General features: G+C 37.9%; 2 long non-coding RNA genes across 6 annotated transcripts in view; one reads left to right on the top strand and one right to left on the bottom strand.

Annotated features, from left to right (window-relative positions):
- Positions 1–517: 517 nt before the first annotated feature.
- On the bottom strand, positions 518–20,087 carry LOC105499418 (uncharacterized). 4 transcript variants are annotated; one of them, XR_011624988.1, is made up of 5 exons: positions 19,978–20,087; positions 12,742–12,827; positions 12,379–12,473; positions 1,003–1,152; positions 518–875 (listed from the first exon to the last, which is right to left on the bottom strand). It is a non-coding gene; the product is annotated as an uncharacterized lncRNA (long non-coding RNA). The 4 variants fall into 4 exon arrangements; XR_011624989.1 differs by having other exon boundaries at positions 12,407–12,473; XR_011624987.1 differs by lacking the exon at positions 1,003–1,152 and having other exon boundaries at positions 519–875.
- Positions 20,081–27,992, top strand: part of LOC105499417 (uncharacterized) — a 28,050-nt gene continuing 20,138 nt past the window's right edge. The window contains exon 1 of one of the 2 annotated variants that reach the window (XR_011624982.1): positions 20,081–20,205. This is a non-coding gene — a long non-coding RNA (uncharacterized lncRNA). Of the gene's footprint in view, positions 20,276–27,992 lie in introns of both variants that reach the window. The other variant, XR_011624984.1, reaches the window with a different exon arrangement.

Raw genomic sequence — 27,992 nt, 5'->3', positions numbered from 1 at the left:
GGAATATCGCTTGATCTCACTCATTGCCATCCTGGGACTCACATAAATTAAGGATTCACTCTTGTAAATTCAACATTTGTATAGAAATATATGTTCTTTCCATTGTCCCCACATTGCTCCTTCTCTACTCATGGGTCAGTGATTTGCATCCAGTATACACTTATTAACTATTGGCAGGGTTAACTATTTGCAGGGTCAATAGGACATCAGGAAATCTGAGCACGGGGTAGGGGTTTTTTTATATGTATCCCTTATTAATAAAAACTATCAGCAGCATATCTTTTAGTATCGTATCAGGACATTAACTGGCCTACAAAAGGATGCGTAAGTCTAACATACATTTTTCCCTATTTAATTTTTTCTACTTTATAAAATTATTTTACATCCTTTTTAATTTTTGTCAAACATTTATATATCAATAGTAACATTTTTATGTCATTATAATTATATCTGTACTAATTACATGGTGGATCAATTTAAGATGATAATCAGGATCCATATTTAATTAAAATATTAAATATACAGATGCTCCTATACTTATGATGGGGTTACATCCTGATAAACCTATCGTTTAGTTGAAAATATCTAACTTGAAATAGCTAGTAGCTAAATAATAGGTAATAAATAATGTTACTTCCCTTCTCATCACTACTACTGATCCCATTTTAATCAGAGTCCACCAATTGTCACTTTAACAAAATTTCGAAGTTGAGAGTTTCTCTTGCCGTTGTCATCTCCTAAGCACTCGGGGCAGTGGCTTTCCTTATACACCTGCTGAGCAAAGGCTGGTGACATTTGTCTACGATTTTCTTATGTCTTTCTATGTAGAATTTCTATGGAGACTCCTAGAAAATCCCAGGGACTTGTGATTTCACCTGTAAAAAGGAGAAATGAGAGAAACCATTCAATTAGTTTGGTACATTCAAACTAATTGTAACACACCTAACCTACCGAACATCATAGCTTAGCCTGGCATATTTTCAACATGCTCAGAACACTTACATTAACCTACGGTTGGGCAAAATCATCTGTCAACACAGTACACTGTAGAGTGTGGGTTGTCTACTCTCTTGATCACATGGCTGATCGGGAGCCGTGGCGCACTGCCACTGTCTGGCATGGTGAGAGAGTATCCTACTGCATGTTGCTAGCCTGGGAAAAGATCAAAATTCAAAATCTGAAGTCTGGTTTCTACTGAATGCATATCACCTTTGCATCATCACAGAGTTCAAAATTCATAAGTTGTACTATCATAAGTCAGTGACCATTTGTGTATATAAAATCACATGTAAAAAAAGGAAGGAAAAAATATATATGTATGTGTATGTGTGTGTGTGTGTGTGTGTGTGTACATATATATATACACACACACATATATGTGAATGATACAGTTTGGATTTGTGCCCCAGCCCAAGTCTCACGTTGAATTGTAATCCCCAGTGTTGTAGGTGGGGCCTGGTGGGAGGTGATTGGATCATAGGGATGGATTTCCCCCTTTGGTGTCATTCTCGTGATAAAGTTCTTACGAGATCTCATTGTTTAAAAGTGTGTGGCACCTCCAACTTCTCTCTCTTCTTCCTGCTTTGGTCATGTTAAGACACGCTGCTTCCCCTTCACCTTCCACCATGATTGTAAGTTTCCTAAGGCTTCCCCAGCCATGTTTCCTATACAGCCTGTGGAACTGTGAGCCAATTAAACCTCATTTCTTTATAAATTATCCAGTTTCAGGTAGTTCTTTACAACAGTGTGAGAACAGACTAATACAATGTATGCATAGGTATATATACACATACGTACACACACACATACATATATACAGTATGCTTACTGGATGAGGTTGTTCCAAAAATAAAGATAATAAAGACATTCAACTGTGTATGCAAAGCAATGAGGTTTGTTTCTGCTAATCAATGAAAAAAGAGAGCAAATTTGCCCCAAAATAGTGTCAAGTTAATCAGATAGCTATGCTACAACCATTTATCATCAGGCACCCAGCCTTCTATTGCAACCATGTAACCAAATATCCTCTCACAATCATTTTTGATTTTGCTTTCCCAAGACCAGTATCCAAATTTAGAAAAATAAAATTTTAAAATATCCTTTGAAACTAAAATTATCTTTCAGATTTCCTAGTAGACTCCTAGAAAATCCCATGGATTTGTTATTTTACCTATAAAAAGGAGAAATGAGAGAAGCTATTCAATGTTTGGTACATTCAATATTTTTTAATTAGTTAACACTATTGTAAGAGCTGTATGGGGAGATTTGTAAATCAAAGAGAACTTTGGCCTTCCTTGTGTTGATTTTTTAGAGACAAAATGTTACTAATATCAATGTCCCAAAGACTGTACACTTTAAGGAATAAATTGGGGGGCCTTGGTGTCTATCTATATCCCTTCTGTGATGTGATGTTCTTATCCTCAGGGGAAACATTGATCAGGCCCTGATGGGATAGCTGTGCACTGCACTCCAATTGAGCACCTTCCTTTCTTCCATTTGGTTACTGATTACTGTAATAAATTCATGACAGCCCTTCAGTTTCATCAACAGATGGTTTCTGAGTTATCTGATGCTTGCCTGAAGTCTCTGCTACATACTTCAAGTTATAGTCTGTTTCTTCAATAAAATGGGATGGTCTCAGAACCTTGTGAAAAGGGCTGTACTTGATATTCCTAACTCTTGACATTTCAACAAAAAATATGTGGGTATAAGCTTCAGTGCTTAAAGCTGAAATAACTTAGATAGCTTTCTGACCACAGCAAACTGATTCTTTTCAGACCAATGAAATGATTTTATTAAAAGAGATTGCTGACTGAAAATCTAGCAGAAATAATAATTACTTATGGAAAAGTGAATGAACTGATGAAGAAAAATTAATTGTGATTATTTTTTTAAGTATCGTGGATATTGTTTTAATGCTCTATTTTCTGATTGGTATATAAGGGAGCACTTTGCCTTTCTCTTTATTTATTGCAAATCCTCAATTTAGTAGACTATGCCTTTGTAACTAAAGCAAAACTTTAAAAAATGTTTGCAATCTACTCATCTGACAAAGGGTTAATATCCAGAATCTACAAAGAACTTAAACAAATTTACAAGAAAAAAAAAACAACCCCATCAAAAAGTAGGCGAAGCATATGAACAGACACTTCTCGAAAGAAGACAAACACATGAAAAAATGCTCATCATCACTCGCCATCAGAGAAATACAAATCAAAACCACAATGAGATACCATCTCATACCAGTTAGAATGGCGATCATTAAAAAGTCAGGAAACAATAGGTGCTGGAGAGGATGTGGAGAAATAGGAACACTTTTACACTGTTAGTGGAATTGTAAACTAGTTCAACCATTGTGGAAAACAGTGTGGCAATTCCTCAAGGATCTGAAATTAGAAATACTATTTGACCCAGCCATCCCATTACTGGGAATATACCCAAAGGATTGTAAATCATGCTGCTATAAAGACACATGCACATTTATGTTTATTGTGGCACTATTCACAATAACAAAGACTTGGAACCATCCCAAATGTCCATCAATGATAGACTGGATTAAGAAAATGTGGCACATATATACCATGGAATACTATGCAGCCATGAAAAAGGATGAGTTCATGTCCTTTGTAGGGACATGGATGCAGCTGGAAACCATCATTCTCAGCAAACTATCTCAAGAACAGAAAACCAAACACCGCATGTTCTCACCCATAGGTGGGAATTGAACAATGAGAACAGTTGGACACAGGAAGGGGAATATCACACACTGGGGCCAGTCGTGGGGTGGGGAGAAGGGGGAGGGATAGCATTAGGAGATATACCTAATGTAAGTGACTAGTAATGGGTACAGCACACCAAAGTGGCACATGTATACATGTGTAACAAACCTGCACGTTGTGCACATGTACCCTAGAACTTAACGTATAGTAAATAAAAAATAAATAAATAAAATTTAAATAAATGGTATCTGATTCTCATTGATTCCTCAGAATTCTGAAAAAGTACTTTTACTGGGCCTCATTACTTTTCATGGTAATAAATTTATTTGCATAGGTTCAATAAAAATGTTCTCTTACTTATCAAGATATAAATAGACAAATCTGAGATACGAGGCCAGACTTGACTCAGTAGGCAGAGCTCAGACACTGGACCAAATTGAGGACTAGCTAAAACAGGGAGAGGTAGAAGCAGCTTTCCACCAAACACGCCCACCAGTGTGCCATGCCAGTTTACCATTGCTATGGCAACATGAGGGAGTTACTGCCCCTTTCCATGGCAATGACTTGATGACTCAAAACTTACTCCCCCTTACCTAGAAATTTCTGCACAAGCTGCTCCTTAATCTACATGTAATTAAAAGTAGGTATAAATATGACTGCAAAACTGCCCTGAGCTGCTGTTCTCTGCCTGCGTGGTAACCTTGCTCTGCAGGAACACTCATGGAGCTGTAACACTGCTACTTCAATAAAGCTGTTTTTTTTTTTTTTTTCTGGCTCTGACTTGCCCTTGAATTCTTTCTTGGGCAAAGCCAAAAACTGTTATGGGCTAAGCCTCACTTTGGGGCTCATTTGTCCTACATCAAATTGATTTTGCAACAAACTCCATGGTTGGTGTGTCAGTCATGTAAAGAGTAATGCTCATTTAATCAGCTATGACAAGCCTACCACTAAGGTGCAAGGATTGATTTGATATATGAAGTTAATGCCTGCAAAATCTTCCCAGGAAAGCCAGGTTGGTCTCTGTCTTTCTTACAGGGTTCCAGCTTCACAGCTGATTAAAAAAAAATCACTTCCTAGCAGGCCAGAGACCTCAGTTTATTTTAAGTAGATTGAAGGGAGAAATTCACTTACATTTATGAATAAAGGAGGGGAGGAAAGTTTCTTGGGCTATGATTCCTATCCCTAAGTAGACGAATAAACAATTGGAAGCATTTATAAGTCAAATCTAAGAGTTCTTATAAAAATTTCCAGGCAGAAGCTAATCACTGGTTCATTGTTGCTCAATGCCAAATAGCTCTAGATTTACTGAGCAAACTCAAGGAGGCTAACAAAAGTAATTAACTCCTCTTGCTCTGCATATGTAAGTAATCAGACCAAAATTGAGACCAGCCTTATTTTGTTAATCAAGAATATGTTTGCAGATGATTTACAACCAAAACGGGAGACTTCAAAAAAATAGTATCTAAAATCTAAAATTAAGTCAAAAGTTGGGGAAGGCATGTCTTTTCAATATCACCTGGGTCCTGTTTAACAAGACTACTGGATGATTTATTTAATTCTCTAGGAGGATGTATATATTTAATTTGTTATTCACCATTTAGTTTTCATCCAGACATATGTTAATTTGTGTACTTCTATCCAGTTGAAAAGATAACCTCAAATTTTGTGCTGTCATTGCCCTATAGGATATGAAGCAGTTTTTAAAATTTAACCCAGAAATCTTATTCTAACCTGCCTTTCCTCCCTCCCTTCTTCCTTTCCTTCCTCACTTTCTCCCTTCTTCCTTCTTTCCTTTTTTTTTTTTTTGTTTTTATTTAGTGCTTGTAAGTATCCAGTTTCTCAAATGGTTTTGCAACTAGTTTTGTCATTTCACTAGTTTCTTTCTTTTTTTCTTTCTTCTTTTTTTTTTTTTTTTTTTTTTTTTTGAGACGGAGTCTTGCTCTGTCACCCAGGCTGGAGTGCAGTGGTGCCATCTCGGTTCACTGCAAGCTCTGCCTCCCAGGTTCATTCCATTCTCCTGCCTCAGCCTCCCGAGTAGCTGCGACTATAGGCACCCGCCACCATGCCTGGCTAATTTTTTGTGTTTTTAGTAGAGATGGGGTTTCACCCACCATGTTAGCCAGGATGGTCTTGATCTCCTGACCTTGTGATCCGCCCACCTTGGCCTCCCAAAGTGCTAGGATTACAGGCATGAGCCACCGCACCCGGCCACTAGTTTCCTCATTATTAACTTAAACATTTTAAAATGTGCAACATTTATATCTATATGAATTATTTCTTTGAACTTCTGTAAATTATACTTTGATACCATTAGATCACACCATATAAGAATCTGTTTATTTTGGCTATGAGCACAGCCTCTTCCACATTTCTTCTGTAGATAAAAATATAAGCTTTTACTTATGTGTATATAATAACATTGCTCGTCTGCTTCTAAAAAGGAATTGAAGTAGCTTACATTTAAAGTAACAGTGTTGCACGTTTGAACCCATGTGGAATCCTCTGCTGGATTTGAAAAATGTCTGAGCAAGTTTGACAAATGAGTGGGAGATACTCATCAGAATACCATTTTCCTGATGATCTGTGAAATGTTTTGGCACCTAGTGCATTCTAGAGAACAGAGTGCCCATTTGGTGTTATCATTTCAGAATCTCAGTTTTTTCAATGGTGGCATCTGCAGTGGTACCCAGCAGAGTATGTGGTACCTAGTAGGAGCTGGTGATACCCAGAAGGAGAGAGTAGCATCTGCTAGAGTGATGGCGGTGCCTAACGCAGTGATGATACCCAACACAGCAGAACAGACTTTGGAGGAGACAGCTGCCGTATTGGCAAATGGAAGCAGTTCAGAAAGGAATTAAGCAAATGTAGTCCAAGTGCATTGCTTATTAGTCCAAGTGCATTGCTTATTAGAACTTGGTAGAAAAAAAAAGAATTTGACATCAGTATTACTTTAATAATGTATCTTTAATATTATTAATCTGAAATCCATGTTTGATAGGAATTCCCTGGAGAATGACTGAAAGGCAGCTTTTTTGAATTTTCTTGTTAATTGTAAAGAAATTTGCATGCTCTCAATATTGAGATAGTAGTATTGTTATTCTGTTAAGGAAATTAAGGAGTCTTAATGTTTTCACCTAAACAGAGCACAAACCTCTTCTTACCGGAGGTGAGTCATAGGATACCCACAGGCAGAACCAACAAAACCTTCAGAAAAGAGACTCAAATCTGATCCAAAGTGCAAACGAATGAAGCTGGGAATAGTCTCCTATCAGCGGTTTAGAAATCACTTGATAATTAGGATGTCTACAATAGATATTTTATTCTCTCCTTTCTTTTCTCATTTTAGCAGATTGGTGATAATAAAGAAGTTCATGGGCCTATTCAATTATTCTAAAAGACAGTCTGTATTACCTGAAAGAAAATTAGATAAGTGTAGCAATTAGTAGAAACTGTGCTATTAATACTATTCTGGGAATGCAATGAATTTAAAGTATTGTCAATGACAATGAGAATATATACAGCTACTGCGGTAAGTGCAGGGTGCTTGTTAAATGAAAGTTACTAAATAACATCCAGTATTGAGTCAATTGGTTACAGTTCTAAGTATCCCTGTTGTTTTTCTCTTATAACAACTGCCAGACTATTGAGAGCAAAATGGAAATTGAGTTAAGTAACAGTAGCTGAATGGGAATCCAGTATTGTAAGTATCCTTTGATTGAAAGGAGGCACTATCAATTTCATTGCTTTTAAAACAAAAATTCTGCTTCCAAGAAAAATCTGACTTTTGAATTACCTCACGTTGCTAAGGCATGTAGTCAGTAACGGAGCTAAACTATGTTGGATTTTGGAGACTACAGCTGTGAGCTAACTAATGATGCAGGGAAAATAGCAAGCTAAAATCTATTTTTCTTGCTAAACATGCCGCTGTTTAAGAAGGCCATCCCCTTCATGACTAAGAGAAAGATTTTGGTAGAAGTGAGAAAAAAGAAAAGGATGGTCTGGGAAGAAACTGTCAATTTGCTGCTCACTTCGGTAGTAACTGGGGCATTTTATTATGACTTAAACTCAATGTCATGAAAGAGACATTAGGGAGAAATTTCTGAAAAATATTTTAACACACCCATGTCTTAAACATTCTTTTGGGCTTGTGTAGTATTCAAAGTATTTGCATAAAATGGAAATGCAGTTTTTGTAGAGTTCATAAATCGTAATACAATTAATTAGGATGTTAGGGGTCTTGAGATAGCTGGTCCATTTCTTCTATAGAAATATAAGCAAATTATAAAGAAAAGATGTATTTGACCTGCAGGGATGCAGTTACAGAGTTACAGAGCAGGAGGGGAACCTAGGTCTCTGGATTTGTGGATGAGGTTCTTTCATAGACTGCAGTGCAGTACCAGAGGAAGCTGTGTTAGAACCTTGAAACAGTACAGGGCAACATTTCTCTTTCTCCTCTCTAATCAGCCAGGATTTATTGAATCTTTCTTGTTCTAACCAGTTTTGTGTGGTAGATTTGATGATTCCTGTGTCTATACAGGTTCTTGCTGCCACAGCGGGACAAGATTCGGCTATCTGTCAGTTGAAGAAATGTCTTTGACTTTTTCTAAGTGCTAATTTCTTTCACCCTTTCCCTCTAAATCTAACAAAATGTATTCAATGTTTACTACATATTTTAATTCAAACTTTCATTAAAGTAGTAAATGATAAAAGGAAAACCATTTTATCATGAGTTCCAGGTCAAATCAGTCTGTGTTCTCTGGATGTAAATTCAGAATGACTATCAGCAGCAGATGATCTAAGTAAGAAAAAATACTTTTATGTCAATTAGTGCTACCTACTCTAATAATGCAGAAAGGAGTGTGAAAGGTAGTCAGCAGTAGATAGGGAAAGGTTTATGAGAGCCTTAATTGCTACTTAAAGGAGACCAAGATCAATGGAATTCAGATTCAGAGGTGGGCTTGTGTGTGTTATTTGGCTGTAAAAGTCTGATGTACGTGAAAGTAGGGTATATATAAGGCATGTCAAGCGGGGGTATCAAATCAAAGACTGTGGTCACATTAGAGATGGTCTGCCTTACTGGACTCTGGAGTTTGGACACTGTGGAAGCCATCAATTATTTGAGTCAAATGCATGTCAGAATTGAAGCTGGTTTTCATGAATATTAAGCCAGAAGCAATTTACAGGAGGGATTCCAAGAGATAAGAGAGGAAGCATAAACAGTATCTAGGAGGCTGCTTCAAAAGGCTAGGTTAGAAACAGTGAGAGCTTGAGCTAGGGCTTTGACTGAAAACCTGGAAAAGATAAGGTAGATATAGACGCCCCTGTCGAAGCAGAATCAATCGTACTTAGTGCCCAGTAAGAAGGCTGGATAGTTGAAAGGTATTTCAAAGAAACACTAACATTTGAAGCCTGAAGTGTTATGGTGTTAACTTTAACAGAAGGGATAGGGGTCAGGGATAAAATTTGTTGAATTTTGTTTGCTAAATTCATTCCTTCTCAGTCAAGATTTGATAATTTCAGAACTGCAGAATATTCAGGTACAAAACGACTTTAAGAGGCAGCTGTTCCCGTAAAACTATACTTGACAGTGCTTCTATTTTTATTCATATGTACAAGGAGACTTCAAAAAGTTTGTAGAAAACTGGTATTAAAAGATAAAAAAGTATAAGATTTATTTCTTGACATAAGCTCTGTCACTTTCAAGACACTTTAGTAAGTGATGATACCATTTAGTCTATCACTAAAGAACTGAGGGTCCTGGGAATTTAACCATGTCAATGCAGTATTATATATATATAAAGTTAACTGAGGAAAAATGGATGCCTTTCCAGATTTTTTAAGATTAGGAAACAAAAAGAAATTAGAATGAGCCAAATCAGGACTGTAAGGTAGATACCTAATGATTTTCCATTGAAACTCTATAAAAAAAAATTACCCTGGTTTGCAGGAGCATTGTAGTGGAGAAGGACTCTCAGGTGAAGCTTCTCCAGATGTCTTTCTGCTAAAGCTTCAGTTAACTTTCTCAATTATTCTCATAATAAACAGATGTTATTGTTCTTTGGTCCTCCACAAAGTCAACAAGCAAAATGCTTTGAGAATCCTAAAAAACTGTTGCCATGACCTTTGCTCTTGACTGGTTTGCTTTTGCTTTGATTGGACCCTTTCCACCTCTTGGTAGCCATTGCTTTGATTGTGCTTTGTCTTCAGGATTGTGCTGGTAAAGCCATGTTGCATCTCCTGTTACAATTTTTTGAGGAAATGCTTCAGGATCTTGATCCAATCTGTTTAAAATTTTCATAGAAAGCTCTGCTTTTGTCTGCAGCTGATCTGGGCACAACAGTTTTGACACCCATCAAATGGAAAATTTGCTCAACTTTAATTTTTTAGTCAGAATTGGGTAAACTGAACCAGTTGAGATGTCCATGCTGTTGGCTTATTTTCGATGCTGTTAATTGTTGATCCACTTCAATTAGTGCATTTACAGGATGATATTTTCTCTTGCAAACTGATGTAAATAGCCCACCGCTACAGATTTCATCTTCAATATTATCTCATGCTTTCTTAAAATAAGTTATCCATTTGGAGACTGATGATTTATCTGGGGCATTGTCCCCATAAACTTTTCATAAAGGCTCAATGATTTCATCATTCTTCCACCCAAGTGTCACCATAAATTTGATGTTTGCTCTTGCTTCAATTTTAGTAGAATTCAGGTTCCTCTGCCAGGAGCTCTTTTCAAACTGATATCTTATCTGTTTTAGTTCCTCAAACTAGACCTTGTTCAGGCATGTTACAATAAGTTAGTATAAGTTTAATTTGGTGCAAACAATTTTTTAATTTAATGCACAGTTTCTCTTTTATTTATGTATTTATTTATTTTTATTTTAAGTTCTGGGATACATGTGCAGAACGTGCAGGTTTGTTATATAGGTATACATGTGCCATGGTGGTTTACTGTACCTATCAACCCGTCATCCACGTTTTAAGCTCTGCATGCATTACGTATTTGTCCTAGTGCTCTCCCTCCCCTTACCCTCTACCCCCTGACAGGCCCTGCTGTGTTATGTTCCCCTCCCTGTGTCCATGTTGAGAACATGTGGTGTGTGGTTTTCTGTTCATGTGTTAGTTTGCTGAAGATGATGGCTCCAGCTTCATCCATGTCCCTGCAAAGGACATGAACTCATTCATTTTTATGGCTGCATAGTATTCTGATGGTATATATGTGCCACATTTTCTTTATCCAGTCTATCATTGATGGGCATTGGGGTTGGTTCCAATTCTTTGCTATTGTAAATAGTGCTGCAATAAACAGTTTTTGAAAATACACATTTTTCATGAGCTTTTTGAAGTCCCCCTCATATTATCTTTAGTAAATATATCTCCATGGCTTTATTTTTATTTGCAGATAGCTTGTAAAGTATTCTAATCTAATGTTCTTTTTTTTTTTTTTTTTTTTTTTTAGTAAAAGGGTTCTGCAAATAGAGAATTTATAATTTTCTAATCTTTAATCTGAAATTTCTAGGTGATTATTTATGGTACTACAATTAAGTGACTCAAACTTTACAGTTAGAACTCATTATTTGTTATCTCATAATCTAATAGCATTTTTATATTACTGAGAGCTGCTCATGTTGTTAATGACTCATTAGCATGTCTCCACTTGCAATGGGAACACAAACCAGGTACTTCCAAAAGTAACCAGTACCCAGTTTTGATTCTGTGGAGGGCAACAAAGGAGGGGTCAAAATAAATGAAGAAAAATGAGAAAGACATTTTTTTTCCCAGAAGAATGCTAGTTTAAACATAACACAGATGTAAAAATTTTCCTCATTTTAATTTTTCTAGCATCCTAACATTGAAAGATTACATTATGGATAACATTCCCTTGAATTGATTGGTTAAGTTTATAGCCACAAAATAGCCAAATTTGCATAGCTTTGCTTTCAGATATTTCATTTACTACATGGAATTATTGCAAGCAAGTTTACTTGGCCATCCCTTAGCTCTAGTAGAAAGTAAATACACTTTATGTATTATGTATGCTATATGTAACTAGCAATCATTCAGCTTTGTGTGGATTTTATTTCTCTTTCCCAGCTGTAAATTGGAAATGTTAAAACCTCAAGGTCACATTCAAAAGTGAATGAATGAGAATACTAATGACAATGCAAACTCAATATGCCTAAATGTAATGATAGTTAAAACTAATTTCATGCTTATACTATATCAGGCCATGGTAAGCACTTTACATATATCACTTTATGGAAACCTTTCACAACTCCTGTGGTGGCATTTTATTCTCCATATTTTCACAGTAAACTGAGATTCTGAGTATTCCAAGGTCATGAAACTAGGATATAGAGATCCAGAATTACACTGAAATATTTCACTAAATTACTAATTGTCCCCTATATTGACATCCAAACTCTGGCCTAAATAAAATCATGTAAATTGTTGGTCAATAAATGAAATAAAAATAACGAATTTGGCAAGGATAGAACTGTGAACGTCCCTTGGCAAAAGGCAGCTGCAACCCAGAAATCAAATCAAAAGGAGCTTTAATAGAGTTTGTAGCTTACAAAAAGCCCCTTGTCTTCTACTTTTACTTTCCACAAGTTAGAAGGTAAGTCTAATCTTATCATTTATTTTTCACAATTACATTTGTAAAAGGAAGCCACTCTCATTGCCTTTCCTTTGGATTTCTCTTTACAAGTAGCTCTAGTTGTCTTCCTCGTGGATGTGGTGACAGTTTCCCTGTAGAGAGCACAAATGAAATTCGGCTATAATCTCCAAACCAGATCCCACTGCTCTTTAGTAGATTAGCTGGTATATACTGCAGACTTGTACGAAAAATGGCCATTGCATGTAAAAATAGATTTGTTCAAAGAAAAATCAATATACAGATATTTGACAAGAGGCAAAGGACAGTGACACCAATTTCCTTTTGAAATAAGTCTTATTCTCTCTCAGTTTTTCCATCCAGGGTTATTTGTGTAACAGATGGTATTCCATGGACACTCACCATTTAATCCTCTACATGATAACTTCCAATGGCAAGCCTCTGAGATGCTTCTGAAGGCCTTTCTCTGCCACCAGAGACCATTCAACCTGAATAGGACAGATGGGAAAATTCAAAAAGTTACTGTCCCTTGGGAGCAGCCTACTAGTGACTCAAGGGCATTGGGGATAAACAGTCCATCTGGCCTCCCTCTCTACTGGCATAACTCTAGTCATATTCTATCTTGTCTCCCAGAGTTCCCAGTGGGTCTGAGCCCGATTCGCCCACAGAAATAACCTGTATGCTAAAGCACTTTCATTGGCTTCTCTCCCTTGTCTCATTTTCCCACAAGTGGTATCACCTCACAAATAAACTAAGTGTATCCAAATCTCTATCTCAGGGTTTACTTCTGGGGAAACCCAACCTGAGCCATCTAGATATTATCAAGGCAGCCTTAAAATCCCCCTCCTCCTGTGACCTGTGAAATAACCCCAGGACCTTCCTTAAAAACCTTGGAAGTTCTTCATTGTGCAGGCACAGTGTTAGACACTGGAATTGCAAGGTAAGTGAGAGGACACTGTTTTTTAAGATGCTTGTGGCCAATGAGGGAAGTAGACAAATAAAGAGACAATCACAATGTGATGTGATGAATTTTCTGCCAAGGAGCACAGAGGAGGGTTCCCTGACTTCAGGAGGGCAAGAAAGGACTCCCAGAGAAAAATAAACAAAATTTAAGCTGAATCCTAAGAAGACGCTGTGAACTAGTTAAAAGAGAAATAGAGGCAGAGAGTTGGGAAAAATGGACACTGTAAGTGGTAGAGTCCATGTATGAAAAGTTCTGAAATTTGGAAAGGCCCATGGTAAGTATAGGCAAAGGAAAGCTCCCTGCCTCTATTCCTCCTTTCATACATGGAGAATTTTAAGGCTGCCTTGATAACATCCAACAGCCTGGAACCCAGAGCTGTTGACCCCAAACTGTGTACCAAGGCATCCTGGAGCACTGTAGCAAATTCACAGGGACATCACAGGATATTTAAATTCTGTGTGGGCAACGCAGTGATGCTCTACATGTATCTATAATGAGGGTTACTTAAGAAAAACTTAAAATACTTTTCCTTCAGTTTATATGAATTACATCTTTACTGGCTACTAAGTTGCTAGGATATAAATACTCATTACATTGTTTGGACCTCACTATGTAATAGAGAGAACTGTTAGGCAATTCTTTGTACCTAGGGATAACATGAGCATATTGAGATTCTAAGGATTTTGTTAACTGAGAAAGTTTTGGAACCTATGACCTAGAATAAGGAGGGGACATGAGTGGCTAGAAATAAAGTTGGAGGGTAAACAGCAGACAGGTTTGAGGAGTCTAAGTTTTGTCCTGAAGGTGACAGGGAACCTCTGAAGGAACAGGAAGTGACATGTTCAAAGTCTACAGTCAAAAATCAATTAGGACAAGAAATGGGGGAAGAAGGGGAGGGACTTATGGCACAGACAGGTGGAGGCAGGGAGAGTCACATGAACTGTCTTTAACAGCTTTAGCAATAATATACCTGTATGAATTTTCAATTGCTGCTGTAACTTCCACAAACTTCGTTGCCTAAAACAACACGAATTTTGTCACCACCAGGCCTGCCTTACAAGAGCTACTGAAGGAAGCACTAAATATGGAAAGGAAAAACCAGTACCAGCCACTGCAAAAGCATACCAAAATGTAGAGACCATCGACATGATGAAGAAGCTGCATCAACTAATGGACAAAATAACTGGCTAGCATCATAATGACAGGATCAAATTCACACATAATAATATTAACCTTAAATGTAAATGGGCTAAATGACACAATTAAAAGATGTAGACTGGCAAATTGGATAAAGAGTCAAGACCCATCAGTGTGCTGTATTCAGGAAACCCATCTCATGTGCAAAGACACATATAGGCTCAAGATAAAGAGATGAAGGAATATACACCAAGCAAATGGAAAGCAAAAAAAGAAAAAAAGGCCAGGTGTGGTGGCTCACACCTGTAATCCCAGCACTTTGGGAGGCCTAGGTAGGCAGATCACGAGGTCAGGAGATCAAGACCATCCTGGTTAACATGGTGAAACTGTCTCTACTAAAGAAAAATACAAAAAAAATTAGCCAGGTGTGGTGGCGGGCACCTGTATTCACAGCCACTCGGGAGGCTGAGGCAGGAGAGAGGCATGAACCTGGGAGGCGGAGCTTGCAGTGAGCCTAGATCATGCCATTGCACTCCAGTATGGGCAACAGAGAGAGATTCTGTCACAAAAAAAGAAAAAAAAAAGAAAAAAAAAAAAGCAGAGGTTGCAATTCTAGTCTCTGATAAAACCAATTTAAACCAACAAAGATCTAAAAAGACAAAGAAGCACATTACATAATGATAAAGGGATCAATGCAAAAACAAGAGCTAACTCTCCTAAATATATATGCACCCAATACAGGAGTATCCAGATTAATAAAGCAAGTTCTTAGAGACCTATAAAGAGACTTACACTCCTACGCAATAATAGTGGGAGTATTGATAGTGAAACACCCCACTGTCAATATTAGACAGATCAATGAGACAGAAAATTAATAAATTAATAAGGACATTCAATACTTGAGCTCATCTCTGGACCAAGTGACCCGAATAGACATCCTCAGAACTCTCCACCCCAAATCAATAGAATATATGTTCTTCTCAGCACCACATCACACTTATTCTAAAGGTGACCACATAATTGGAAGTAAAACATTCCTCAGCAAATGCAGAAGAAGGGAAATCATAACAAACCATCTCTCAGACCATAGTGCAATCAAATTAGAACTCAGGATTAAGAAACTCACTCAAAACCATGCAGCTACATGAGAGCTGAACAACCTGCTCCTGAATGACTACTGGGTATATAACGAAATGAAGACAAAACTCAAGATGTTCTTTGAAACCAATGAGAACAAAGACACAACATACCAGAATCTCTGGGACACATTTAAAGGAGTGTGTACAGGGAAATTTATAGCACTAACTGCCCACAGGAAAAAGTGGGAAAGATCTAAAAGCAACACTTTAACATCACAATTAAAAGAACTGGAGAAGAAAGAGCAAACAAATCCAAAAGGTAGCAAAATACAAGAAATAACTATGATCAGTGCAGAACTGAAGGAGATAGAGAAACGAAAAACCCTTCAAAAAATCAGTGAATCTAGGAGCTGGTTTTTTGAAAAGGATAACAAAAATGATAGACTGCAGGCAGACTAATAAAGAAGAAAACAGAAGAATCCAGTAGACACAATAAAAAAATGATAAAGGGGATATCACCACTGATCTCACCAAAATACAAACTACCATCAAAGAATACTATAAACACCTCTATGCAAATGAACTAGAAAATCTAGCAGAAATGGATAAATTCCTGGACATATACAACTTCCCAAGACTAAACCAGGAAGAAGTCAAATCCTTAAATAGACCAATAGCAAGTTCTGAAATTGAGGCAGTAATTAAGAGCCTACCAACCAAAAAAAGCCCAGGCCCAGACAGATTCACAGCCAAATTCTGCCAGAGGTACAAAGAGGAGGTGGTACCATTCATTCTGAAACTATTCCAATAAATAGAAAAGGAGGGACTCCTCCCTAACTCATTTTATGATGCCAGCATCATCCTGATACCAAAACCTGGCAGAGACACAACAAAAAAAGAAAATTTCAGGCCAATATCCCTGATGAACCTTGATGTGAAAATCCTCAATAAAATACTGGCAAACCGAATCCAGTAGCACATCAAAAAGCATATCAACCACAATCAAGGCAGCTTCATCCCTGGGATGCAAGGCTGGTTCCCAAATAAATAAATCAATAAATGCAAATCAATAAACATAATCCATCACATAAATAGAACCAATGACAAAAACCACACGATTATCTCCATAGATGCAGAAGAGGCCTTCGATAAAATTCAACACTGCTTTATGCTAAAAACACTTAATAAACTATGTATTAATGGACTGTGTCTCAAAATAACAAGAGTTATTTATGACAAACCCATGGCCAATATCATACTGAATGGGAAAAGGCTGGAAGCTTACCCTTTGAAAACCGGCACAAGACAAGGATGCTCTCTGTCACCACTCCTATTCAACATAGTGTTGGAAGTTCTGGCCAGGGCAATCAGGCAAGAGAAAGAAATAAAGGGTATTCAAATAGGAAGAGAGGAAGTAAAATTGTCTCTATTTGCAGATGACATGATTGCATATTTAGAAAACCCTGTCGTTTCAGCCCAAAAAATCCTTAAGCTGATATGCAACTTCAGCAAAGTCTCAAGATACAAAATCAATGTGCAAATATCACAAGCATTCCTATACACCAATAATAGACAAACAGAAAGCCAAATCATGAGTGAACTCCATTCACAATTGCTACAAAGAGAAGAAAATACCTAGGAATCCAACTTACAAGGGATGTGAAGGACCTCTTCAAGGAGAACTACAAACCACTGCTGAAGGAAATAAGAGAGGACACAAACAAATGGAAAAACATTTCATGCTCATGGATAGGAAGAATCAATATCATAAAAATGGCCATACTTCGCAAAGTAATTCATAGATTCCATGCTATTGCCATCAATCTACCATTGACTTTCTTCACAGAATTAGAAAAAAACACTTTAAATTTCATATGGAACCAAAAAAAGAGCCCGTATAGCCAAGACAATCCTAAGCAAAAACAAAGTGGGAGGAATCAAGCTACCTGACTTCAAACTACACTACAAGTAGTCTACAGTAACAAAAACAGCATAGTACTGGTACCAAAACAGATGTATAGACCAATGGAACAGAACAGAGACTAAGAAATAACACCACACATCTACAGCTCTCGAATCTTTGACAAACCTGAGAAAAAAGCAATGGGGAACGGATTCCATATTTAATAACTGGTGTTGAGAAAACTGGCTAGCCATATGCCGAAAACTGAAGCTGGAACCCTTCCTTACACCTTCCACAAAAATTAACTCAAGATGGATTAAAGACTTAAATGTAAGACCTAAAACCATAAAAAACCCTAGAAGAAAACCTAGGCAATACCATTCAAGACATAGGCATGGGCAAAGACTTCATGGCTAAAACACCAACAGCAATGGCAACAAAAGCCAAAATTGACAAATGGGATCTAATTAAACTAAAGAGCTTCTGCACAGCAAAAGAAACTATCATCAGAGTTAACAGGCAACCTACAGAATGGGAGAAAATTTTTTCAATCTATCCGTCTGACAAAGGGCTAATATCCCAATTCTACAAAGAACTCAAACAAATATACGAGACAAAAACAAACAACCCCATGAAAAAGTGGGTGAAGGATATGTACAGACATTTTTCAAAAGAAGACACTTATGCAGCCACCAAACTATAAAAAAAAAAAAGCTCATCATCACTGGTCATTAGAGAAATGCAAATCAAAACTACAATGAGATACCATCTCATGCCAGTTAGAATGGCGATCATTCAAAAGTCAGGAAAACAACAGATGCTGGAGAGGACGCAGAGAAATAGGAATGCTTTTACACTGTTGGTGGGGGTGTAAATTAGTTTAACTATTGTGGAAGACAGTGTGGAGATTCCCCAAGGACCTAGAACCAGAAATACCATTTGACCTAGCAATCCCATTACTAGGTATATACCCAAAGGATTCTAAATCATTTTACTATAAAGACACATGCACACATATGCTTATTGCAGCACTGTTCACAATATCAAAGACTTGGAACCAATCCAAATGCCCATCAATGATAGAATGGATAAAGAAAATGTGGCACATATACACCATGGAATACTATGCAGCCATATAATAGGATGAGGTCATGTCCTTTGCAGGGACATGGATGAAGCTGGAAACCATCATTCTCAGCAAACTACCACATGAACAGAAAACCAAACACCGCATGTTCTTACTCATAAGTGAGAGCTGAATAATGAGAACACATGGACACAGGGAGGGGAACATTACACACTGGGGCCTTTCAGGGGGTGGGGGGCTAAGGGAGGGATAGCATCAGGAGAAATGCCTAATGTAGATGACAAGATGACGGGTTGATGGGTGCAGCAAACAACCATGGCACATGTATATCTATGTAACAAACCTGCAGGTTCTGCACATGTATCCCAGAACTTAAAGTATAAGAAAGAGAAAGAAAGAAAGAAAGAAAGAAAGAAAGAAAGAAAGAAAGAAAGAAAGAAAGAAAGAAAGAAAGAAAGAAAGAAAGAAAGAAAGAAAGAAAGAAAGAAAGAAAGAAAGAAAGGAAGGAAGGAAGGAAGGAAGGAAGGAAGGAAGGAAGGAAGGAAGGAAGGAAGGAAGGGAAAGAAAGGAAAGAAAGAGAAAGAAGGAAGGAAAGAAAGAGAGAAGGAAGGAAGGAAGGAAGGAAAGAAAGAAAGAAAGAAAGAAAGAAAGAAAGAAAGAAAGAAAGAAAGAAAGAAAGAAAGAAAGAAAGAAAACAAAAATACCACGAATTTATCATCTTATAATGACGTTGTTTAGTAGTCTGATGTAGGTCTCACTGCACTAAAATCAAGGTATCCAGAGGGCTGCATTCCTTTCTGGAGGTTCCAGGGGGAATCTATTTCTGTGCCATTTGCATATTTTAGATGCCATTGAGATGCTTTGGCTGATTGGTCTTACTTCATGTTCACATTCGGTAACTTTACACATCTCCATCTTTTCTCCCTGCTAACATTGCTGTCTGACCACAGCTCGGAAACAATTCCTGTGATTACAGTAAGCAGGCCTGGAAATGCAAGATAATCTTCCCATCTCAAGGTCCTTAACCTTATTCACATCTGCAAAGTTCCTTTTGCCATGTAACGTAACATTTACAGGTTGTGGAGATTAGGCTGTGAACATCTTGGGAGGCTGTACTCTGCCTACCACTGTTTTTGTTCAGAAACACTTTCCTGGATTTCAGGAGGAACTAACTTAATCCATTTTGCTTTATGCTTACCTACTTCTACATTTGCAGAAATTATTAGTCTATGTGGTCATCTTGAGTCCTCCAGAGTGACCTACCCTTCTATTTTTTGAAATTCAGTCTTCCCTGCATTACAGGAGGCCAGGTGGTCTTGATTCCATTTGTAGACAGGTGAACAGAAGAGTCACCCCATTATGTAGTCTCCTCCACCCATTAATGTCCCAGCCAACTGCCTGAAGTCAGTGCACCTACTTCCCTCTGATGCAGGAGCTGACAGGACATCCTAATCATGCCTTAACTTACTCTCATTACATAGTGGTACATCTAATAGCCAGATGGTGTACCTAATGATCAGATCACCTTGGAGTCCCAATTTAAGTGCTCAGTATAGTCACAGTCTTACTCAAGGTGAAGCCTTGGTCATAGATACTCCAGAATTATTCTCATTATGACAACTGTTTCCATTCTAAGAGAGCTACTTCCATTCTAAGAGAGCTCCAAGTCAGAGGAAGTCAGACCCTGAGGCATTTGGTAAGTAAAATAGTTCCCCTTTATCCTCAAGGGGTTTATTTCAAGATGCCAGTGGAGGTCCAGAAGTAAGGTTAGTACTGAGCCCTATATATATTATGCTTTCTCAATCTGATAACTGAGAGGGCTACTAAGTGACTAATGAGCAGGTAGCATATATAGTGTGGATACTCTGGACAGAATGGATGATTCACGTCCTGAGTGGAATGGAGCAAGAGGGTAAGATTTCATCATGAATTCAGAATGCTGCATAGGTTAGAACTTACGAAATGTATATTGCTGGGATTTTCTACTGAGTATTTTTGGACTGTAGATAATTGAAATAGTGGAGAGCAAAGCTATGGATATGAGAAAAATACTCTATATTGAGTTTTCAGCCAACACACTTTGAGGGAAGCAGTTAATGCATTTAGTAATGATAGAAAATTAATGAATATCAAACTAATAAATATTTGTACCTGGCATATAGTTGGTCAATAAATGTTTATCAAATGAACAGTTAAATGAATGTTGATTGTGATCAGAACCATGATCTTGATAAAAGGGCTTTTTCCCTTTAATTGGTGGTTACAGTCCATAGTCACTAATGGGCTGGCTGCATTGTGCCATGTGAAAAGAACATACGTCATAGCTTAGCTCTACCATTTACTGGCTGAATTTCCTCGACCAAATCCTTTAATATCCACGCCTCCATTTTCCTTTTCTCATCCATGAAAGAATGATTATGAGAAACTTACTTTTGAAGAGCGCTATGAGATGTTAGCCAAAATCTTTTCATAAATAATTACAAGAGCACTTTCCAGGCTAGTGATCATTATTTAAGACAAGATTGCAGGTCTGGAAGTCAGGGGCCTATAAGGCAGCCTTGCCTCTAGAACTCATTGTGAGATGCCTACTGAGTTCTTTCCTTTCTCCATGTCTGTCTCAGAGTTCTTCTTTTCTGAAATGAGGATGTGATATGGCTGATTTCCAGGCTCATTTCTGGCAATAAACTTCTGAGACCCTACGCTGTAATAGGTTTGATCTCTGAAGGGATTTTGAGAAAGTTGTGACTAGATCATGGATTAAATCTTATATCCAGGACGAGGACAGTGCCATCATTATGTTCCTGGTCCTTGTAATAATCTTGATTTTTCTCAGCCTTTGGTAAGCTGATTGTCTCTATGGGAAGCCCTCTGTTAAACCTCTGTTACCACGACATTTCTCTTCCAGGAGCTAAAGTTAAATAGCCCTGAAACTTGAGGTCTTCCCTGGAAGTGTAAAGCAACATTCCTGAGAATTAAGGGGTATTTGAGAACTCTTAAAGCTCATGTCTAAGAGAATGACAAAACTAGGAAGTTAAAAATGAAATAAAGATAGAATGAAGCTCTAACTTGGTTTATTTGTTTTGTATAAATAGGGTCTTATAGACAGGTCAAAATCTCCTGTTCACGTACAGCAATGAACCATTTAAATTTCATAAAGTTTAATTCTAAAGATGTATAAACTAGTTATGGGATATAGATCAAATCATATGAGTCTTGAGCTTTCATTTTATCAGCGGTAAGGCAGGGGTAACAAGATTCTGTCTTAGCTACCTCATAGCGCTGATGCAACAAATAAGACGTATGCTTTCTGAGCACACAAAGAATGTGAGAAAATCTCATTAGTGCTATTTATTAGAACTTGGTAGAAACTTGGAAATCATTACACAATGACAATGGCATGTGACTCTATTACATACATATGAAAAGCCAGGAGAAAAACTCATAAAGTTTCATTATGGTTCATTGTTTAAGAAATTGACAAAAAAAGAATTTAAGGAAAAGCAGCAGTTTTAAAATTCTTAATACATTGTTTGCTGAGAACAAAACTGTTCTCTTTTGTTCTTACGTTGAAGCATCCAGTTCTTTTCAACGGCCAAAAAATGATGAATGCAATAATAAAAATATGATGTGTGTGGTTTCTAGTATGGAGTAATCCCAAACAAACTAAATAACAAAATTAATTATCCAGAGATATACTGAGTAACAAAATAAACTGTCATCCAAGAGTACCCCAGTCTGAAATTGAATTTTAGTCTTGAATAATAAACTCCTACTTCCAAAGCCAAGTACTATAGGGATTGGTATTTAAATTTGACATCTGCCCCATTAGGGTTGAAATTGGCGAAACAGCCAAAGTGCTGGTAGCTGGGGGCATATTCATATTAATTATGATTATTTTGGCAAATCTCTTTACCAGGAAGCAAATAAATAAAACCAAGGCAAAACTGTATAGCTAATAGAGATAAACAGGTTCATTTTCTGGAGGTAAATATTCTGTTCAGTTGCTGAAATGCCCTGGCTCTTGCTATTCCTTTCTTTGGATCCAAGGCTATACTTTCCACTTGCATAACTGTCACAGTGAAGAACAAGGCTCTTTCAAACCTCCGTATGGCTTATTCCTAAAATCATTAGCCAGTAGCAGCATGATGACTCATCTATACACAATGACCTTGTAAAAGTCAGCTAAAGAGAGGTGTAGAACCATTATTTGAATTGATAAAAATATCAAGAAGTTCATGTGTAACTCAAAGCAACCTTGATTTTCTGCTCTCTGTCAAAACTAATTTTGCTTTCAGGTATTTTTTTTTTCTTAAATAGTGACACTGGCTAAAATTAAAAATAATAATTTAAACAGAAAAATACCTTCAAATATCAATTCAAGGAGAATTATCATTTTCTATGACCAACCAGAGCTCCCAAATATTCTGAAATATGTTTCTTTATTTAATTTTTAGTGAAAGGGTAATTTGTATAAGGGCACTCATATAAAAGACTTAGTGAAAAAAAAATTTACAGGGAATTCTTGGGCTCTTGTTACATCATCTTATATTTTTTTTTTTTTTTTTTTTTTTTTTTTTTTTTTTTTTTTTTTTTTTTTTTTTTGAGACGGAGTCTCGCTCTGTCACCCAGGCTGGAGTGCAGTGGCCGGATCTCAGCTCACTGCAAGCTCCGCCTCCTGGGTTCACACCATTCTCCTGCCTCAGCCTCCCGAGTAGCTGGGACTACAGGCGCCTGCCACCTCGCCCGGCTAAGTTTTTGTATTTTTAGTAGAGACGGGGTTTCACTGTGTTACCCAGGATGGTCTCGATCTCCTGACCTCGTGATCCGCCCGTCTCGGCCTCCCAAAGTGCTGGGATTACAGGCTTGAGCCACCGCGCCCGGCCATCATCTTATATTTTTAAGTCTATCTTGCCACTAACTAGCTGTGAGATTTTTATAAGTCTCTTAATCCAGCATCATTATTTCTCGGGACTTTTCTAGCCCTAAATCCATGATTCTACAATGAGAACAGCATCTAGAATTATGACCAATTTCAGTTAGTAGCAAAGTTGGAAGAGGGAAAAAAAGCACTTCTAATGAACCATAAATAACTTTTAAAAGCTTAAAACATCCTATTCCTAAGCACTCAAGTTAATTATGAGATTTTATTAGAGAAGGTAGTTAAAAATAATATGCAAACCTTGCAATAGTTCAGTATTGCAAACTTTGCAATGTTATGGCTCGTTGAGTTCTGTTTTATGCCATATGATAAAAATGGACATCCATTATAGATAAGTAAACACTTTAGCTACAAAATACAGATGATCTCAGTAATGTGGCCAGTGATCCAGAATAACTGGGCACATGTGCTTCTTGTGACTACCTTAGCAAAGGATGCAGATTCTTGCCTAATGCTTCAGTTTGAATATCAGTCCTGAAGACAGACATAGGGAAATGAATGCATGTAAATACAGCTTGGGGATGTAACTTCATGTATAAATTATAAAAACATTAAATTCTTACATGAATTTGGAAACGGTGGTGTTAAGAAACAAGAAGCAGCTCTCTGTGGAGTCCACTCTTTGTGAGTCCCCAGGCTCCCTCTCTTCCAACTACTCTAAATCATGGCTGCTGCTCCAGTGGGGAGTTCTATCTGATGGCACCACTGTCTCGTGTCCTAACAACCATGGTTGCCTTAGACTCCCCAGGCATCTGGGACCTAGGTTCAACCTGACCAGACTCCTGAGACTGGGGCCCTTTCTGCCACTTTGAGATGCAAGTGAAGCCCAACTTTACTACTGCTATAGAATTTGGCTTCCCCATCAAAGGGGCCAGATTACTCAACTCCATGAGATAAACTGGTGACAATTGCCATGACACTATTTTCCTGTCCAGACTCTATCAAGTCATTGGGGTAGGAATAGCATTTAGTCTATTTCCCTGTTCCCCATCACTTAGCACAGTGCTTTTCACATAGAGATCAAACAATATTTGTTTGCTAGATGAACACAGTGTAACACTTTTTCTCTTCCACATTTAGGCTAAGATGATGTGACCAGATCAAAACTATTGCGCTTAAAGTGATCTTACTGCTGATCCCTGTGATCTCTCAACCTGATGATGTGCAATTCAATACAACATGGAGAAAAGCAGCAAGGCTAGTGCTTTTGGAGTCCTCCATGTTTTTGGTGTCCTAGGCATGCATTATCAGTGTTATCTTAAATTCACAGTTGTCTGTTTGTTACAACGAGATAATATTACCTATAAATACATTGAACTGGGCTCAGGTAACCTGCACTGTGTCCCAATACGCAGAAAACAAAGGAATTGACTGCATCAGTGCTGCCAACCCCTGAAGAGGAGCTGGACTTCCCTTGCCTCCTATCTGAGGTATAATGCTGAGCAGGGAAGGCTGAGCAGGCAAAGCTTACCTGAAGTGTCCATTAATTTCCTGACTGGAACTGTGACAGACTTCATCTTTGAGGGAATTAGTCTGCATGACCGAGTGAGGACATTTTAATGATTTTTAAATGCCTTGATTTTTCTTCCCTTTTCATTACATTCTCACTCCTTAATAAAGAGCAAACACTTACCCCCACCCTCCATCTTCACCATATTCAGAAATCCCTTTCACTTTTCCTCATGGAGGGCATTTCTGACCCCTGCCGACATGTGGTCTTGGAGTGGTGACTCCCCACCACTCCAAGCAGGCAGCATCGGGTGAGAGCACCCACTGTTTCTGCTGGTTACCCTCATGTGAGATTTTCGTTTGCCTCCTTTCTCTCCCCGAATACTTCTGTTACTACTTCACTACTTTGAGGAATTTCACAAAAATGCATCCCTCAGCACCGTGGGCCCTGTGTCTGAACCACTTCACATGCATTGTGTTTCCATACTCCATCCCAGCACTCCAGTATTCATGAGCTGAAATCTCAGACCTTGTAATTACCAATAACTGTGCTTTTGACCCCCATCCCTGCCACTCACTACCAGTTTCTCTTGTCTTTCAACTTATTCTGGTTCACCAATGAAAATAATTCTTCAAGCGCATTGGGGCCTCAATCCATGTATTCATTATTGGCTGCTCTCCTAAGGTCAAATCACTTTTGTTTTTACTCATCTTAGATGTCACAGACTATCATGTGCTCCTAGCTCTCTTTGTTGTATTTGCCTATAAAAGTTTCAACCTTGCTCAAATTTAACTCTTCAACTGCTCCCCACTTATTCCTATGTGGATGAACGTGGCTAGAGAAAAATGCAAAGACATGATGACAAATTTATGCTCACAAATCCCAGGTAAACAGGCCATTCTACTCTAGGGCTTTGTTCAGTTCCCAGTGACTCTCACTCCAACCCAAATTTTAAGAAGATAATTTCATCTCTTTTCAAAATCTCCAAACTATTTCCTCTTACTCTTTTAAGGGAAACTCATCCACATTAACAGTAGACAAAACACAAGTTCAAAAATAAAATTATTAAGAATTTCAGGACTGTGATAGCAGGACATTATGCTAAGGGTGAGCCCCATCTGAATACAGGGCCTTGTGTGACTGCATTGGCTCTAGGCCTGCTCAGCTGGCCCTGCTCAGCATCACACCTCAGACAGGAGGCAAGGGAAGTCCAGCTCCTCTTCAGGGGTTGGCAGCACTGACACAGTCGATTCCTTTGTTTTCTGCATATTGGGACACGGTGCAGGTTACTTGAGCCCAGTTCAATCTATTTACAGACAATATTATCTCATAACAGGCAACTGGGAATTTAAGAATAACACTGATAACGCATGCCTTAGAAGTCGGAGGAAGCAGAAAATGGTAGAGTTGACACCAAAAATATTATGAACTAATAAGATCTCATAAGCTGCTTATCCAAATTTCAAAAATAATAAAAGGACTATTGAAAATATGAATTTATTTGTATAATATAAATTGTGTTGTTAATCATAAACTTAGTGTATTTTGTGACTTGACAAATTCAGTACTAATCATAACTATAATGGAATTCATGCTCATTGTTTTCATTAATGAGTATGTGATTTCTATTTCATTAAATATCTGTGTTATATGATGATGGAGAATTACAGACGACACAGGGACAAAGGCAGAGCATATTCTAGAAAATGAAATTCTTATGTGTCAACTAATTTAGTCGCCAACCTCTATAATGTAAACTTGTGCTGAATACATATGAAGCATTAAAGAGTACTTTGGACATATGTGTGAATGAGCTATTCATTTGCTAAGAAATTTCCCTCGGAAACGTGTCTACAATGAAGTAGACAACTTGTTAATGCTTGAACACCCTGATTGATGGGGAATTCATTTCCTCTGAAGACATTGCTAAAATGTTGTCACACACACGCAGGACTCACAGAGAAAGGGAGAAAAAGTAATATTCTGAGTGGCTATGCAGTGTAGCATACACATACCCGTGTTTTCCCCCCAAAAGATGTTGAAAACTTAGTTCACATAAATCAGCATCCCTCCTCTATAGTCTTATTTAGTGGAAACAACATGTTTTAAAACCACAAGAACAGAACCAAGAAGGCAAAAAGCATGGGAAAAAACAGAAGTGCATTTTACATAAGTAAACAAATAAATAAACCCTGAGCAGTGCACATATGTGTGGTTTTATTAAGTTTTCAATTCTAAGGTGTGGAAATCTAGTTTTACACTATAAGCTCTTTTGTTAACCACAGAGCTGCTCCCTCAGGATATCTGGGATAACTTCCATAGGGCAGATGCTGCTGACGTGCCATTTCCAAAGGGTTCCTGGCATAGGACTGTGAAAGGTTTCCTGGAGCCTCCCTAGAAAACCAGTTGTTTTTTTACCTGCAGGGAAGCCCTGAAAGAGCCTGAGAGTGTGTGCTTCTCAGGTCCAGTCAATGTGCAAATGTGCAAAGAGCCCCAGGCACCCCCACAAGAAACATCCCTTGGGTCATGTATTGAACTGTAGAAGACAACTGTAGCCAAGTGGGCTGGAGGGAGAGCTCTTCTGGTGAGTGTTGCTTTTGAACTCAGAATATGGTCTTTAACAAAGGCAGGTCTTTTCAAATATCAGCCATAGTTTCATTCTTCGTGAAACATGATTTGCAAACCCATCCCTTTCATCCAAGGATTTATCCTAATTATAAAATAATCTCTGTTTGTATGATGCCTTCTAGTCAGTATGCCAGTGCCCATAGGTGGGGACAATCTAATGAGGCTTCTCTGTAGCCCAGAGCCTGGGTGACCATTGTATCCCACAGATGAGGAAACTAACTGAATAAAACTCGTGACTCTGAGCCAGGAATAGGACTTTTGTGTTAGCAGCTTTGCTGCTCATACTGTGCGATCCTAAATCCTGGACGATACTGAGCTACTAGCACAATGAAAATGATTTGCATGACAATAGATACCATGCCTTCCTCTCAGTATATGCTTATCCGTTTAATTTTCACCCACATATAGGTGACACTGATTTATATTTCTAAAGCTGTAGTTCCTCTTAAGCTAAAATGTATCTTGT

Source organism: Macaca nemestrina, chromosome 6 (assembly GCF_043159975.1).
Source record: "Macaca nemestrina isolate mMacNem1 chromosome 6, mMacNem.hap1, whole genome shotgun sequence".
Taxonomy (NCBI): Eukaryota; Metazoa; Chordata; class Mammalia; order Primates; family Cercopithecidae; genus Macaca; species Macaca nemestrina.
This window is presented reverse-complemented; position numbering and strand designations above follow the sequence as displayed.